The sequence below is a fragment of the Eschscholzia californica genome, unplaced genomic scaffold, assembly GCF_041429995.1.
Source record: "Eschscholzia californica isolate CP2 unplaced genomic scaffold, dmEscCali1.0.p SCAF_2, whole genome shotgun sequence".
In the NCBI taxonomy this organism is placed as follows: domain Eukaryota; kingdom Viridiplantae; phylum Streptophyta; class Magnoliopsida; order Ranunculales; family Papaveraceae; genus Eschscholzia; species Eschscholzia californica.
This window is the reverse complement of record NW_028238309.1, coordinates 37,833,444-37,850,288: the sequence shown is the minus strand read 5'-3', so window position 1 is coordinate 37,850,288 and position 16,845 is coordinate 37,833,444.

Here is a 16,845-nt window from a genome sequence, read left to right as displayed (position 1 = left end):
AAAGCTTTGATCTTCTAATTTGCAAAAAGGTTACTTTTCTTTCTTTCTTTAAATCTTTAGTGTGTACTCCTTGCTCACAAAGTTTATGAAGAATTGCTTCACTGAATTTCTTTAGTGTGTATTTCTTGCTCACAAAGTGTTTGAAAAAAATGTTTCATTGAAATTCTTTTAAGCTCAGTGTTACATTCACAATTTTGCAACATCAAAGATTCACAATTTTGCAACATCATGAAAGAGTAAAGAAAAGTAGAAAAACAACATTTCTCTATTATCTTTGTTGAGTCTCTGGATCTTTTTTGTACGTACTTTATCTCTTACATTATAGTTACATTGTAGTTGTTGCAAATAACTTTTTTTCCAATTTTGCTGTCCATCTTAGATTTTTTTTTTTTGTTATAGTTGTTGCAAATAAATTTTTTCAATTTTGTTGTAGATTATATTTTTTTTTGGTTTGTTAATCAATTTCGTGTTATCTCCTTCCTTAGCATCACTTTTTAAAATTCTTTTCCTGAAGAAAACATCCCTCTACCTCCATAGACAAATATTACGAATCTTCGGGTGAATATTCTCTTAAAATAAGATATGACCTCCTTTTGTGTCTTTTGGTGATGTTGCTTTCCTACTTTTATTTTTCCATTTTTTTACTACAACTCATGATAGGTATTCATCCATGTGCAACCCGTACTAGAACAACTTTACAATGAAGGTTATGTCATGGTCTTTTGGAGTTCCGTGGTCTACTTATTTTCAATCATTTTCAATTGGTTTTGATTCTTTGATTTAGTGTAAGCACTTTTTCTTTATCAATGTGCTTATATTTTCCTATTCATGTGTCGAGGTTATAGTGGTCTACAATAATGATTCTTCTCATAAACTTATATTTGTGTCTTCATAAGCCTTTTGAATTGCATGGAGGTGTTTGTAACTTTGAAAAAAATGCTTCACTGAAGCTTTATGTTGTCCAAAGTGGTCAACACCTTCTATAAGTTGTAAATTCATAACATATATACTTCAAGTTGTTTCATAACTTCATACAAACATGTAGTTTTCTTCTTGTTCTCTTTATGAACCATTTCTTCTTCTCGGTTTGTTTCTTTGATTGATTAGTAAAAGATTTGCGAACAACTCGGTTTGAGTTGCAATATGTTAAAACATGTAATAGTTTTATTTCCTCAATGTAAGGTTGTAACCAAGTTTGTTTTCTATTAGATTTTTTGAAGGTTTAGACAATCTAAAAGCTATATTGATAGTGAGAATAATCTTTTTCTTAATTTACGTCTAACAGGTGTCCAGGTGAACCATTATCTCACGTTGTGAAGGGTACCCAAGTTGTCCTAAGTGGTCAAAAGGTTTAGTAAGTTGTTTCCGAACTTCTACAGATTCTAAATTCGGTAGGTAAGTGGATTATTGTCTTTGCCTTAGTTTTTTGTATTTGACTATTTGGGGCTCCACATGGATGAACACCTCTCTTGAACTTACATAACGTCTATCATAATAAACCGGTTTATGTCATTTTACAGTCCTTTATAGATAGAGAAGGTGCCTAATTATATAAATTATTGGTACAAAAGGTTAATTATCTCTCTCACTTCATTCAAACACACTCAAAGACACAAGTACACCTTACTGTGTGAAATTTTCGATACTATATTATGTTTACTATATTTATAGGTGAAATAAAATCTCAAGTGCAATCGTGAATAACTTACTCCACCGACGGAAGGAAATGAAACATATCCAGATGTAAGTTTTAATGTCTCTCTTTCTCTCACGCACACACACACACTTTTTCCCTCTGTGAATTATTAGTTGAACCGCTTCAATTTCGACCTTTACTACTAACTCCCAAACTTAATAGTTTGTACAACGTATGATTAAGTGCCCCAGAAAAGTAGAAGATTCACAAGAGAAGAGAAGGGAAAAAGCAAAGTAACATATTTTGATGAACGCATTAAATATATATATAAATTTTAGTATACCATGATATATAGTATGTGAGTTAATTTACATTCAAAACTTTCTGGTAGGATACTCCGCTATCACAACACACATTGACCCAGCGGTCGCGTCGTGAAAAGAGAGGTCTTACAATAAAGATATCGTCCATCCTTGACAATTGGTGAAAGAAGAGAAAGATCTGAAGAGGTGTTTAATTAAAATTGAGATTGTATATTTTAATTTGTAGTATTGAATTATATCTGCTGATGACATGATCATTTGATTGTAATTATTAACTTTCCCTAATTTCTTTATAGATGGTATGTGAATCTCACATTTATAATGCTACTCCTGAAGAGGTTAGTGGGTGTATGGGCCAAAATACATCAATAGGAGCGCCCTAAGAAATCCATTGTTAACGGGCTAATACGGAGACCAAGCCCATGAATTAGTGGCTAACGTGTTTGACCCATTTATCTTCATGCACCCGGAAGCAACGTCAAATTACACAAACACTTTCAACCCTGAATAAAGAGGTTCGTCCCACCTCCTCAGCAGACTAAAATACGGAAGCACATCCAGCCGTGGATAAAGATGTCCACCCTCAACTCCTCAACGGACCTCCCAACTATATATCCATTGGAGAGACGTTACGGTCATTCAAGATGACAATATCCCGGATATATCCGTTAAGGAGTTACGAAATCCATATTAATGGTGACAACCTATGCGTTACCACTATTGAAGATGACAACTCATCACCGGGTAACGGTCGACCCAAGACACTATAAAATGACAGAACCAAGAATGATGCAAGGGATCCGATTATAGGCGAATACATTGACTATTGACTTAACATCATCAGACTAAAACACTCGATCATCGGGCGATCAATGAATACATACCATCACTTTCTTTCTCATACAGAGGGATCAACTAGTTGTCTACGACAACTCTACTACTATCATCGTCTTCTTCTCTTTATGATCGACCGATCCAACATCCATTGAACAACCTATGACTAATCAAAAAAAGGTCGACCTATATTTCTCTCTCCTGCCGACCACTCATTAAAGGAGGTCGACCTATATTTCTCTTTCCTGACTACTCCTGACTACCACTCATTAAAGGAGGTCGACTTATATTTCTTTCTCCTGACAACCACTCATCAAGGAAGGACGACCTATCTTTCTCTCTCTCTCTTAACAATCAAAGTAGGCAAGTTACTGAGGTTAGACCTTCCTTACTTGGCCCACGTAAATATTTACGAGGGTTGTCTTAGTCAAGGACGGACCTCATAGGTTGTCCCACTCTCTCTCTTCAACCAAGTCAGTCAATTCATAGAGATCGAGCTTCGGCCACTCTGCGAGCCGTGCCTAAACTCCGACCATTATCCAACCAACGGTAACATTCGAGGGATAGCACAAACCCCTATCTATTACTTCTCTTGCAAGCTTACTGACTTGACCGTCTGCACCCCCTTAAGGAGGCACCATCCCGATGTCCCAGGGATCCTATGGGCACGTGTGTTCTGTATCTTGTCACAAGTTAAGCCCAAAGACGTCGTCGGTGCCCGCAAAAATTTTAACAGGTGAAGGACCGACTTCCGATCAATGGTCCGGTCCACTTGACTTATTGACCCCGCGATTTCATACCTTCACAGTGGGAGTGTCGTCGTTCTATTTTAAATTTAAAAACTCAATTACAATTTTATTAAAAATTAGTGGACTACCTATCATTTTTCTTTTTAAAGTTCCAAGTACTATTAAAATTTGATTATGTTTTAATTATTTGATTCTATAGCCGACTATGCGTAATCTTCAAAACTCGCAACGTGGGAGCGAAATTAATGAAGTATCATCGATTGTACCTCAACTGAATCAAAGTCAAAATAGTGATGATCACTTAATGCCAAGTATGACCCAAAACAACTCTCAATTAAACATCATTTCCTTGGACCTATGGATATATTTTGTCCGTATTTTGAAGCTTTACATTGGATTGACGAAAAATTGGTGAGGTTGTCTATTGTTAAACCAAAAGTTAGAGCATGTTGCTTGGAAGGTAAAATATGTCTTTGGGGACTCTTGGAACCACCTCGAGCTCGAAAAAAATTATAGGAAAGAAATGATCATCTTTTATCTTCATTCCGTTCAAATATACGATGTTACAATGCGGTGAAAACATTTACAAGTCTTGGATGCTCATTGCAGCCGAGAATTTTAACGAGAGGTAGTCGAAATTCTTTTACGATACATGGAGATATGCATCATAGTACAAGGTCTCTATTGCCAGATTGTGGCACAGAAGGTTCATATGCTCAACTATATATTTATGATGATGCATCTGCTCCTTTAAACATTCATTCGCAAGAAATGAAGACCTTAATGTGGATGTCTTGAAGATAATTCAGAATACTTTGTTAGAGTTCAATGTGTTTTATCCCAAATATCACCAGGCTTATTCTATTCTTAATAAGGTAAACGTATCGTCCGACCAAAATGTAACTGCTTATCTACATTATAATTCGACGACTGATAGAAGACGTTATAATCTATCAACTGCAGATGAAATAGTTGTTATATTGTCTGGAGATGGTACAGAAAACTCTACGGTGAGAGATATTGTTGTGCATTTAGGTGTAACAGAGAACTAATGCGGATATCTGAATGTCATCCAACTTATTTGCCGCTCCATTATGTATTTTTTTTCTCATTTGGTAAGCTTGGATGGGAACCTGATATTAAGCAGTGGGATGATCAAAATGATCGAGTTTTTCAGTTATAAACTCTTTCAAAGGCCTTCAGAATATTCTACTATTTTAAGAGGAAAATTATTTCAAGAGTTTTTACTAGATGTTTGGGCTTCGACAAACAAATTCTACTGATGTTTATGAGACGTAGGCAGGATGTGCTTTGTTCTGAGCTTTACCGTGGTTTTATTGATATAGCGGGAGATGAGTTGCCTCAGGATCAAATTGGTAAAAAACTTATTCTACCATCTTCACTTACAGGTGGAGCAAGAAATATATTCAAAATTTATCAAGATTTTATGGTTATTACTCGATTCAACCATCACCCAGATATTTTTCTCACCATGACTGCAAATCTGAAATGGCCAGAAATAACTAATGCTTTACTACCACATCAAACGGCACTGGATCGTCCAAACTTGGTGGCACGTGTCTTTGAGCTAAAACGAAAACACCCGACGAAAGTGATAAAAGAAAACAATATTTTTGGTGAAGTTGCTGCTCACGTTTACACGATTGAATTTCGGAAACGTGGTTTACCACATATGCATGCCTTTATATTCCTTAGTGTAGTGACCGAAAGCAAGTAATCCAAGAAAAGCAATAGGAAATAAAGAACAATCACACAGAACACTAGAGATTTACGTGATTCGGTTGGTGAGACCTACTCCATGGCGACAACGCCGCGATGATTTCCACTATGATAAGCAAACAAGTTACACAAGAGATTCGCGAGAATAAGGCATAGATATTTCCTAGAGTTTTAGTTTATATAGTCACTAAAACCCCAATCCCACCGCCTCACCGATCCTCTCTTTCTAAATCTGAAATACACATGAATACGCTAACACTAATAACCAACATAAACCTAGCTTTGCATTCTAGCTCTGTCTCGGAGTCTAGCTCTATCTCGGAGCCTTGCTTCGCATATCAACCCTATCTCAGAAATCAGTTCCGCTAACAGTCTAAAATTTAGCGCCGAGACCCCCGTAAGCGGGTTGGCGGGTCGTAAACCGGGTTAGACATCAACCCATATTCAAGCCACTTTCAACACTTACACACAATGACAAGATTCGGGATGCAACCAGGTCGACTGAGTTGTTTGTGCAGAATTTTCATATCAAGAGGAAGATCTTTTATTATTTAATACTATTAAAAATTGTATGATCCACGGGCCTTGCGGAGAAAAAAGACCAAATGCATCATGTACGAACAAGGGTAAGTGTACGAAAGTATACCCTAGAAAATTTGTGGATTCTACAGTTCTGGGTAAAGATGGTTATCCACTCTATCGTCGTCGTAATGATGGACGTGTTTTTACTGTCCATGGTCGTAAAGTTAACAACCTAAATGTGGTTCTGTATAATCGATACCTCTCTAGAATATTTGATTGTCACATCAACGTTGAAGTGTGCGCAATCGTCAGATGTGTGAAATATATCAACAATTATATTTATAAAGGAGGTGGTCACACGACTACGGTTATTGGGGGGGACAGATGACATTAAACAGTATCTTGATTCAAGGTATATAACTCCGACTGAAGCTACTTGGAGACTCTTCAGTTATTTGTTGCATGAAGAATACCCTTCTGTTGTGAGATTGGCAGTACATCTACTATGTAAGCATAATGTAGTGTTATATCCTACAAATTTACCTGAAGTTGTTCAACAAAGAGTTGAACTACAAAGGTTGACGTTGATGGGATACTTTTTGTGTTGTAGAGAATTTTCGAGGGAAAGAGTTTATACTTATCGAGAGTTTCAATACTTCATTTGAGACCAAAATAATAAAATTTGGAAACCTGGGCAAAGAGGTTTTGCTATTGGCAGAATGTATTTTGTTAGTCCAAATGCAGGCGAAAGATTTTACTTGAGATTGGTATTCACAGTCGTACCAAACCCGGTATCATTTGAATATTTATGCACAATAGACGATAAATTACATGATACTTGTAAATTGGCATGTGTTGCACGAGGTCTTCTAGAAGATGACGATGAGTGGGTACAATGTTTAGAAGAGACAAATTTTATGAATTGAGGTTACCAGTTGATGAGGTTTTTTTGCGTCATTCTCATTGAATGTTGTCCGTTAAACCTACATGTGTTACGGGAACGATTTGCACTTAATATATGTGATGATCTTGCACATAACTTTCTTACCACGCGTGGCATTCCTAATCCGACTGAGGAACAAATACTTGATCTTGGATTGTTTCTTCTCAATGAGCTATTTCTAGAGTCTGGAAAAAACCTTCAAAACGACTTTCCCTCCACGCCAAAACCGATTGGAATTTGGACTGAAATTGTTGGTAAAAAGTTTATTTGGAAGCACAGACAAATTTAAATTGCTATTGAGATTTCAGATGTTGATTCTAATGATGAACGTCTAAATTACGCACAAAAATCAGCTTTTGGCTCTGTAACGATTCTGTTAATGAAGAAAGAGGTGTAGTTTTTTTTTAATGGTTGAACAGAAACAGGTAAAATATTTTTTTACAACACGATTGTTACTAGCTGTCGCGTAAGGGGTTTTACTCTTATCATAGTAACTTCTTCTAGTATTGCTTCTTTACTATTAGTTGGAGGTAGAACTGCCCATTCCACTTTTTGTATCCCTTTGGATGTGCATGAAGATTCAGTATGCAACACTGACAATTAGACTCCAAATGCAGATCTATTTAGACAAACCCGTCTAATTATTTGGGATGAAGTTCCTATGCAACACGTATATTGCGTTAAGACAGTTAACCATACACTACAAGATATTCGTGATGACACTAGACCGTTCGGTGGTATATTAGTCGACATGGGGGGAGAGATTTTTGACAAATTTACCTATGATACTAAAAGGAGTTAGGAGGGAAATCTTAGGTGCACCGACTTAGGAGGTAATTTATTTGGAAATTTATTAATGTCCTCACTCTTGATCAAAACATGTGGTTACGTCCAGAAGAACCTACAAATCTTCATTTTTCGAATTTCTTACTCGAGGTAAATTTTATTTTCGTTAGGTAACATAAAGTATTATATTTAATTCCCTATTCTTTTCAACCGTATATCCTTTTACTCGTCTTCTTTTATATTTTCCGAAAGTTGGATCAAGTACAGACGAAAGAGTTAACTTGTCGGCTTTTATCAACAGATGAATAATTTGCACTCTTTGATTTCTTCAACTTATCCAAGGATACATGTGGTAGGAACATGTTCTTCTGAGTACTTTGAAGGAGTTGAAGGAGATGTCCTTCGACCAAGGTGACAATGCGAACAATTTGTCGGATAGGATAATTGATGTGGAAGATCATCAAGTCCGATTGATTTAGGGATCGTAGAGTTGTAGCTAGAGACCAACTACGATCGTCGAATTACGAAGTAATTCGCGGCTAACTTCGATCGGATCCTACAACGGGTTACACATAAGAGTGAAAAATTGATCTAGGATATGACTAGTGGGAGTGAGATATAATCATGGGAGTGTCCCATAAACATATCTCATAGGCCTAAAAAGGAATTAGGCAAAGATAGTACAAAAAGGCCAAAAACAGGGTTTTTGGGCCTAGACCGGTTCGGGTACTTCTAGGACTCGGATTGGGCTGAATTTTGGAGGGTTAGTTTCTGATATAATAAAAATTATATATGCCAAATTTCGTGGTGTTTGGACACATCCTCCTTAGGGAATTGAAAAAATATCAATAGTTGCTATTTTCGACTATTTCCCTAAATCTTATTCTAAAGGGTGTTTTGGGAAACCTAAAAGGAGGTGGATTCTTATTAGGGTTCTATATAAACACTCTTAGGGCAGAGAATAAGGTGTGGAATTTCTCTCTAAGCTTTCTTACTCTACCACATCAAGTAGAGAGGAGAAAGTGAGCTAATTCCCATTAACTATCTATCTAGTCAAGAAGAAAGGAGTTCTTCTTCCAACCACCATTGGTGTGCTAGCTATACAACAAGGTGGGAGATCAAATGGATTGCTCGTGTCCCAAGTAGAGGAGCTACACTTGAAGCTCTTGATCTTCTCATAAGCAATTGGAAAGGTTCGAGGGAAAAGCGATTAAGGTAATCTACTATCTCCATTAGTTTAATTACTAGTTTTGCATGTGATCCTGGGAATACTAGTGTAGACATTAGATGTCTTATTTCCGCTATAAACACTAGTATAAGGGTTTAAATCCCTACAGTGGCGTCAGAGCCTCTTGCAATGAACTAGTTTTTGCTAAGAATCGAACTAGTTCATATTAGATATGATTGATAGTTTGATAAATTGAGTTTATAAAAGTATTTAAAAGTGTTTTAAAATTATTTAAACTCAGAATTTGATATTATTGAATGGGATTCAATGGATTTCAAATTGAGAATCAAATTGATGATTAAAAGTGTTTTAAAAAAACTCAATTTGATTGAATTTCAAACTAATCCATGCTTGATTAAGTTGATAGTTATGTTTATAAAGGTTTTAAACATAAAATTTGATTAATTTTGAATTGGATTCAAAGATTTTTCAAATTGAGTTCAAAATTGTTATTTGAAAAGTTTCAAAAACCTAGATTTTGATCCAAAATTGGTTTGATTAAGAGTTGTTTTTAAGTTTTGGAAACTTTTGAAAAACAAAAATTTGGAATTTTAGAAGTGTTCTAAAAGGAGTTATTTTGAGTTTAGGAAACTTCCAAAACAAATTTGGAAAATTTTAAAAGTTTCTAAAAGTTTTGAAAAATTTTAGAAGTGTTCTAAAAAGAATTTCAAAATTTTAGAAAAGCTTTAAAATTGGAAAATAGCAACTTAGAGTTGCATAAGAAAAATTTTTTTGGAAACTAGGGTTTTTTGGAGAAACCCTAGTGTCCGGCCAGGAAGCTTCCTGGCCGGCCAGAAGCTCCTGGATGCGTCCTCTGGACGCGACCAGCAGCTGCAACAGAAGCTTCTGGACGCGTCTTGGAGACGCGTCCAGAGCAGCTGCTGGGACGCGTCTTGGAGACGCGACCACCAGCTGCGAGGGAGCTTCCTGGACGCGTCTAGGACGCGTCCAGAGCACTCGACCAGACGCGTCTTGGAGGCGCGTCTGGGAGGTTCTGGGTGTCTCGGACTAGTCCGAGACACCTAGTGCTGGTCCGGTCCAGCACCAAACGCGTCTAGGACGCGTCTGGTGCATGGACTAGCGTCCTGGCTCCGGCCAGGACATGCCGGCCCTATGGGCCGTGCTATGTCCGGACATTGTCCGAGCCCTTTTGTGGGCTTGGGCCGGGACTTGTCTAGGACTTGTCCCGGGCTTTTTCGAGGCCTTTCGGACCACAAAAAGGGACCATCATTCGAGTGGGAGATTTTGCCAAAAATTTCTTCTGATTCCAACCAAATAATTCCAAAATCGATCCGGGCCATCCAGAAGGCCAAAACGGATTTCTCTTTAAATTGATTTATGAAATCATTAAGAATCGAACCAATATTTTTTCCGAAATTGACCCGGGCTTTCAGAACCCGAAACGGAGTTTTTCTTAAAGATGATTTTAGAAATCATAAAAGATAAAACCGGAACGCACCATTAGTTGAATTCTTCGAATTTAGACTTAAGGTCCGTAATGTGACATGTGATGTCAACAAAAGTATCTCCCAAGATAATCATGCATATATAATTCTTAGCCTTGATATATTATATGATTGCATGTGATGTGAATGCGGGAAACTAGTATGGCCATAGATTTATTTCTTTATTCTTGTTTTAAGCACGGATGGGTGCATGCTTTGTAATTAATTTTAATTTCAAGTTTATACGATCTGCGAATCGTTAGAGTCTTGTAATTAGAGTTTAGGGTCTATGAGTCCATTGAAGAAACTCGAGGATGAAATCCAAAGGCGAGTGGGAGAAATCAATGGAGGTTCAAAGATGGCGATCTAAGACGAACCAAAAGGCGAAACAAGAAGAAAACCAAAGGAGATTAGATCTTCTAGGTTAGGGGCCATACTAGGATCCATGTCTGCTTGATTTACTTTCTCGCGCGCATTTACTTACTTATTTACGCTTTATGTCGTGGACGTTAGTTAGGCTAAATAGTTCACTATAACAAACGCCAGACTAGCGTAAAAGTCCCCAAAACGTAATCTTGAGTAATCGCCTATCCAGATTAAGACACTCGTTGCGCCCTTGTTCGAGAAAGGTGGGTCGGCCTTCGCAGAGTACCTCCTCTACCTTGGGACAATGCGGGTAGGTCTATAGAAGAGGCCTACACGTCTAAATGGTTCTACTCAACGAGATCAGCAAGAGAGTCTTGGATACTCGAGGCAAAAGGATAGATTAGTCATTCATTAATGAAATCTTTCAACCAAGAGTCATAAGGTATGATCAGTGAAGTAGTTCACTCACCCGGAACGACGGAGTCAAAGGGTAGGGCCTTCGTCCGCTTTACTCCGAAGAACTTGGGTCTTGGAATCACTTATTCAATAGGGGACGATTTTTATTGAATAATGTGGGAAAACTAAGTTTTTCAAAAACGATAACGAGTTTTAAAACTTTGCCATTTCTTTATGTAGTTTTAAGATGACACAAACGATTTCAACATTGAATCAAACCTAAGGGAGGTGCTGATCCACTTCCTAGAATGGAAGAATGAATCCGAGAATAGTTCTCAGATTCAAAAGGAAGGTCACTAGAATACCCAATCCCAATGTTGACTCATACAAGAGAAGGTCAAAAGCCATTTGCAATCAATCGTATGACATTCTCTTTGGAAGAATGAATGCTAGCATAACCATTAAGACAAACTAAGGAAGAAATTCCTACAGAAGTCATAAATGGAGAAGTACGAGACCTCCAAGGCAATCTGAAAGTCATCCTAAGGGAAGACAACAGAATACATCTATCACCCAATTCAATATCGATTGAACAAAGATTGATAAAGACCTTAGATGAGTCACTCAGGTTGTTACAAACAAACTGAGCAGAACATACGGGAATATCCAGTCTAAGAAAGGTTCTTGAGATTTGGTACAAAGAATCTAAGAAAGAGATCTTGAGATTCAAAAGGGCAAAAGGATCAGTCAAGTGAGACAAACATTTGATCAAAGAAAAGCAGTTGCCGAGTACATGATCAAGAGTATTCCTCATTACTGTGAATGTTTCTAAAACAATGGCTAGACCATTTAAAAGGAAACTACCTTTAGCACCTGGAGGACAAAAGGAAAGGAATTATGAATTCCGGTTCCGTATCCTTGCTAACAAAGTTAAAAACAAGTATCGTAAAATTCCTTCATCAGGTATTTAAGACCAGATGAGCGGCTCAGTGGGAGCTTAAGGGAATTACATACTTGACTAAAAGAAGTAAAGATCCAAGAGGGAGCAGAAGCAGTAATGCTAGGGATGCTGAAAGGGATCAAAGTCTTCTTTTAGACACTGATCTAGCTTAGAACTTAATAGTGATTATTTTGTTCTTCTAGAAACATATGATGTTTTAAACCAGTGGTAAAATTAACTGAAGGTTAACATTGGTAATGGCTAAAATCAAGAGATTCAAACTCATTAAACTTCAGCATTGTCAATTAGGTCTTAAGGACTGAATTGACAAAGTCACCCTTTTCAAAAGGCATAGAGACTGGTAATCTATTAGGACTCATACAGTGTTATGCAGACCTATAAGTTTACTTGCAGAAGCTAACGAGAGAAACTTCAAATACGTACTCTGACAACTTCATGAAGTATGGAAACGTATCGTAAAGTATAAGTCGGAATGTTTGAAAGGTTCAAACAAAGTACAAACCGAAGTAAAAGAATCATTTTGACAAGAGAGTTTAAGTCATCCGATTAGATTGGAGTGATAAAAACTTGAGTCAAATACTAAATAACCATCAAAGGAGTTGAGAAAACGTTTCCCAACTCGCTCCATGGAACACATCTGAGGGATGGTGGATTCAGTGGGAGTAATCGAACATTGCTATGCATAATTCGATCAAAGATGGGTTTAAGTCAGTCTTCCGAATATTTTGGGACATATTCTATAAACGATTGTTTTCACACTTACCAAAGTCCGTCTAACAGCTAAGCTTGTAAAAGCATTACAAAATTAGCTAAAGTCTGACGCAATTTCTTTAGAAGAAATTTGGCCTTTTTCCACAAGCAATCAAGAGAACAAAGTGTTTGTTGCTTATGATAGTATTCTCCTAATAATTAGCACACCTAGTAGTCTGGGAGAAAAACACTAATTATTACAAGAATAAGTGGGAGAAAAGTACAAGTTGATTTAATTCGATCATGAGAAAAATCATGAAGAGTCATGAAGAACAATCATGAAAACTTGTACAAGACGATTAAATTCGACCAAGAGCAACAAACTGCGGCTCCTCGGAAAAGGAAAGGTTAAAGATATGATCTTGTAAACCCACCGCACAAAAGCGAATGTCATTCGCAGGAGAACTCTCAAAGCGAGTGAAAGTATCTCTAAAGGAATATCTCAAAGTAGTTGAGAAAATTCCAAATTGTTGTTCAAAAGCCCTAGAAAGGTCAAAATAAAAATTTAAAGGTTATTTCTGAAGAGATAAAAGACCTGCGCAGAAACGGAAACTGACTCTAGATTTTGGCTAGAAGCCAAAATCATCGTGGAATCCATATCTCGTCAAGACATGAAGCTTGATAATTTAAGTCAACAGAAGACCTAAATTGGTTTTCCAAAATAGAAAACTGAGAAGGATGGAAACATTCATGTTTCCCGAAACTAGACAAGAAGAATAAGATTCTTCCAATCAAGTTATGTCCATAAGCATGCTTCAGAAATCTATCGATGGATTAAAAGCACGCAAGAGTCAGAATCTTCAAAAAGGCAATCAAAGAAGTTTGATTCCTGAGGAATGAAGAAAATCTTGAATCACGAGTTTCAAGAAGGTAAGTGGGAGAAACAAACCTTCCGGGTCCGTATGCTGAGTACATACAAAAGATTGAGTACGACATAAGATGTTGTGTAACAGTGAACACACTGACTCAATAAAAGGACCACACACAAGGATGAAATGTCATTTTGGGCATCTGAAGATCTATAAGCATAGATCAAAAGGATGATAGGATTGGAGAGACTCAGTACGCTGAGATGCTTGAGATCCGAAACAGAAAATCTAAGACTCGGAAAGTCTAAAAGAATTTCGACCCAAAACTCATGACTAAGAGCGTTGCTAAATCGGAGTTTTAAAAGACACCGATGTAGCAAACAAGCATGAGAGGGAGATTTATGTTCGAATACATAAAGTCAATCATATTGGATATGATTAGCATTTGAATATCCAAATTCGGATTTGAAAACCGAAACACTACATAGAAACATCCTAGAAGGCTAAAGGATGAAGTAGTATAAATGTTGAACATGTCATCGTAGCAAACTTCCAGACATGGAAGGAAAGTAGGCTAAAAGTGTTTTAAGCCGGGAACTGTTGCAAATACTACATAAAGAATTAAAAGCCTTAACTCTAGTAAAAGTTACTAGAAATTATCAAGGTTGAAGTAAGCAATCTTCAAATTAATTGATAATTAGCAAAGTTTAAAAACGGACTACATACGTAGTCAAACTAAACTGTCACCTAAGACATAGTATGAGACTCATACACAGTCTAAGGCATGAGGTAAATTTGGAATAAACCTCGACGAGTAAAACTGAGTGGGTAAAAAGAGTTTTACGGAAGAGGCTCAGATTTACAACTCTCGTTATCAGAAATAATAGAGTTATTTCACAAGTCGTCTAAATTTGGTTTAGTGTTTAAACGACAGTCCATTGATGATAAAACATTTCGAATAGGTTTGTCAGATACGTGATCTGATGAATGAAACCCTATTAAGTGAACTTGGAATATTTATTATCAAAAACCCTGGTCCAGGTCATTGCATGGACAACAATGACTCACGAAGACTAGCACGGGAGTTGATGGGATAGCGCAGTTTCATGGGCTATAGGAATAGTATATTCTATTCGACTACGTGGGTGTGTAAAAGGTTTATACACTGGATAACCCTCAAATGAGAAGTACATCACTCGTGATGAACGTCAATACTTCTCATAAAGACAATTGGAGAGATTCCTCAAAACATGAGTGCTCCACTCATCTTATGAAAGGAATGTCCGACTTTGGTTCCGTCAAACGCCGCGCCGTAAAAGGAGGTTATAAAGACGGATACTGGGAAGGACAGGATAGACATGAAGTTAAGTGGGAGCGCAAGAATGGATTGTGTCACCCTAATCACATTAGGTACAAAGTATCTCAAGGCCACTAGATGAGTAGCAACTGAAAATGCGTGGCCGCGCTCAAACGGATTAAAAGTTAATCGTTTGTCTTTTACAGTTGTACTCGGATATCAAGAAAGTCTGAATGACGTGACGTATCAGATGGGATACTAAATTGACACGGGAATCGAATCATTGCACTTGTTCTAAGTCCAAGTGGGAGTCTGAAGGAGTTGAAGGAGATGTCCTTCGACCAAGGTGACAATGCAAACAATTTGTCGGATAGGATAATTGATGTGGAAGATCATCAAGTCCGATTGATTTAGGGATCGTAGAGTTGTAGCTAGAGACCAACTACGATCGTCGAATTACGAAGTAATTCGCGGCTAACTTCGATCGGATCCTACAACGGGTTACACATAAGAGTGACAAATTGATCGAGGATATGACTAGTGGGAGTGAGATATAATCATGGGAGTGTCCCATAAACATATCTCATAGGCCTAAAAAGGAATTAGGCAAAGATAGTACAAAAAGGCCAAAAACAGGGTTTTTGGGCCTAGACCGGTTCGGGTACTTCTAGGACTCGGATTGGGCTGAATTTTGGAGGGTTAGTTGCTGATATAATAAACATTATATCTGCCAAATTTCGTGGTGTTTGGACACCTCCTCCTTATGAAATTGGGAAAATATCAATAGTTGCTATTTTCGACTATTTCCCTAAATCTTATTCTAAAGGGTGTTTTGGGAAACCTAAAAGGAAGTGGATTCTTATTAGGGTTCTATATAAACACTCTTAGGGCAGAGAATAAGGTGTGGAATTTCTCTCTAAGCTTTCTTACTCTACCACATCAAGTAGAGAGGAGAAAGTGAGCTAATTCCCATTAACTATCTATCTAGTCAAGAAGAAAGGAGTTCTTCTTCCAACCACCATTGGTGTGCTAGCTATACAACAAGGTGGGAGATCAAATTGATTGCTCGTGTCCCAAGTAGAGGAGCTACACTTGAAGCTCTTGATCTTCTCATAAGCAATTGGAAAGGTTCGAGGGAAAATCGATTAAGGTAATCTACTATCTCCATTAGTTTAATTACTAGTTTTGCATGTGATCCTGGGAATACTAGTGTAGACATTAAATGTCTTATTTCCGCTATAAACACTAGTATAAGAGTTTAAATCCCTACAGTGGCATCAGAGCCTCTTGCAATGAACTAGTTTTTGCTAAGAATCGAACTAGTTCATATTAGATATGATTGATAGTTTGATAAATTGAGTTTATAAAAGTATTTAAAAGTGTTTTAAAATTATTTAAACTCAGAATTTGATATTATTGAATGGGATTCAATGGATTTCAAATTGAGAATCAAATTGATGATTAAAAGTGTTTTAAAAAACTCAATTTGATTGAATTTCAAACTAATCCATGCTTGATTAAGTTGATAGTTATGTTTAAAAAGGTTTTAAACATAAAATTTGATTAATTTTGAATTGGATTCAAAGATTTTTCAAATTGAGTTCAAAATTGTTATTTGAAAAGTTTCAAAAACCTAGATTTTGATCCAAAATTGGTTTGATTAAGAGTTGTTTTTAAGTTTTGGAAACTTTTGAAAAACAAAAATTTGGAATTTTAGAAGTGTTCTAAAAGGAGTTATTTTGAGTTTAGGAAACTCCCAAAACAAATTTGGAAAATTTTAAAAGTTTCTAAAAGTTTTGAAAAATTTTATAAGTGTTCTAAAAAGAATTTCAAAATTTTAGAAAAGCTTTAAAATTGGAAAATAGCAACTTAGAGTTGCATAAGAAAAAAAATTTTGGAAACTAGGGTTTTTTGGAGAAACCCTAGTGTCCGGCCAGGAAGCTTCCTGGCCGGCCAGAAGCTCCTGGATGCGTCCTCTGGACGCGTCCAGAGCAGCTGCTGAGACGCGTCTAGGACGCGACCAGCAGCTGCAACAGAAGCTTCTGGACGCGTCTTGGAGA